Genomic DNA, 2164 nt, shown 5'->3' with positions numbered 1-2164 from the left:
TCAAACCCTTCCAATTCATCATAACTAGTCAAATTCAAGCCATGGAAGTTATAAATCACACGCACACACCAAGCACACAAGTTATAAGTATCCAAAACTTCATCCAGACTCCACTACATATAGGAAAAGACAATCTATTTGGCCAAGTTAAAGTCGCAGAATGGTGAAAACTCAAATACATAATTATTGGAGACAATGGATACATCTCAATTGTGTCGGATTCAAATTAAACACACTTACAGAGAGGGAAATATGCTTGCAAATTATTTAGCCAACATGGTTTTTCAGATCTGCCAAGTCAAGCGAGGATGATCCTTAATTTAAACTAACAACAAGTTACTAATATTCGCATAAGGACCAACAGCAGTGTAGATACTCACACAAATTGTCTACAAACTAGTACTTACACCAACAGTTCATTTTTGTCAGCAATAGGCCAGCCCTTTAGTGCTAAATATTTATCATTTCCAACCATCCAACAACTTCACTAACAAATAAGAGCCACAATAATTTCACAATTTAAGATGGCACACTAATGAGAGAACAATGATTCAAAGACTAACGTTTTCACAGCCAAAACATTTGGAAAAGGAAAAGAAGAGTCGAAGGTTCTGATACTCAAAACAGGGTCCTGATCGAGATAAATCTATACACAAAAAGTGAGTAGAAAACTCAACATTCAACTGGAACAGCTATAATTAAAGATAGATGAAAGAATTAAGTGAAGAATAACGACATACCTTGATGGTTTTTGCTAGAAGATGGATGATTCAACGGTTGCATAGCTTCTTGTGGTGCTGCGCACCCACTGATGCCAACATGGCAGCATTCAATTGAAGCCCAGGGTACATACGATTAAGTCGTCCAAGAATATCATTTGTAACTTCTTGGTGTATGGTTACTTTTTGTTGTTCTAATTTTTCCGCCATCCTTTGATGCATCCTCTCTTCCAATTCCTCCATTTTTTTTCCATCCTCTCATCATTAGCACTTAATTAAGGTTCAGAAAGAACTTTTCTTTTCAAAGTACTTTTGGTAACTCCTCGTCCATACACTCTCAGGCACCCTGGGTGTTCATGTCCATGACTGTTGTAAAAGCATCAAATGATTGATTGTCATCTTCATTTTGTCGACTTTGCATTTTCTCCATTTCAGCCTACAAATCAAATTCAAATAAATAAAATCAAGTATTTAAGAACAAATAAAGGATCTTAACAACATTATGACCAAATAAAAGTCATACAATTGTACTAATTGTATCTTCGTTGGAGTCCTTGTATACTCGACCGAGTTTTCTTGATCTTGTAGCCACAAAGAGTTCTTTAGCTGACAGCTCATCGGGGCTTTCCTTCTCTTTTTCCTAATTACATAAAGTTGGTATTAAAGATCTTTTTGACAACAAGTTCATATTTAATGATTAGCAGGATAACATACCAAATTATTGCGTATCAGAGCAAAACTTGTTTTACCAGCAGTATCTGGATTCATCCATTTTTTTCGATTTTGGTATTTCTTTCACTCATTTCCTGTAAATAAACGAGTTAGTAAATTCTATGTAAATTAAAAAATGAATCAAAAACAGAAAAATGAATCAATCAGAACATAAAATATAAATCTAACCTTGAATTTTTAAGAGTCCCAATATTTGAGAAGGTCCTTAAAATCAAATTCTGAAACATCTTTGGGCTTATTTGCCATTCGAAGATCATCATTATCATATGCTTTATAATGATTCTCATACAAGTCATTCCTATACTTTCTCCGAGCATTTCTATTCCCTCCAAAGCCCAATTTTTTGCACTATCAGGAATATCATATTTCTCCTACAATTTGTTCTTTATATTAGTAAAAAGTATGAAAAGTTTATAACTGAAATTAGAAATGCAGGAACTCAAACCTGGGTATAATCCCACAAATCTTTTTTTGTGTCCATATTCTTCCAATTATGAATATTAAGAGGACAAAGCATCGCATTTCTTGCCAAGGTTCCAAGAAAACTCCCCAACTCTGTTACAACGCATTAGTAGGACCAATGGGTTGATTGTACCTATTCAACACGACCAACTTATGCTCTTGTCGCCCATGTACACTTTGCATTACTGTACTACCTCTTTTCTTTTTTGAGTCACAGGCCCTACAATAATACGAAGCAAAGTTAAACAACG

General features: G+C 34.7%; 1 pseudogene; it reads right to left on the bottom strand.

Moving 5' to 3' along the window:
* Positions 1–770: 770 nt before the first annotated feature.
* LOC125825104 (uncharacterized) lies at positions 771–1697 on the bottom strand (annotated as a pseudogene).
* Between the last annotated feature and the right edge of the window lie 467 nt (positions 1698–2164).

This window comes from Solanum verrucosum, unplaced genomic scaffold (assembly GCF_900185275.1).
Source record: "Solanum verrucosum unplaced genomic scaffold, falcon-dt-bn FXZP01000206.1, whole genome shotgun sequence".
Classification (NCBI taxonomy): Eukaryota; Viridiplantae; Streptophyta; class Magnoliopsida; order Solanales; family Solanaceae; genus Solanum; species Solanum verrucosum.
Note: the sequence above shows the minus strand (reverse complement) of the source record. Positions and strands in the feature narration are given on the sequence as shown.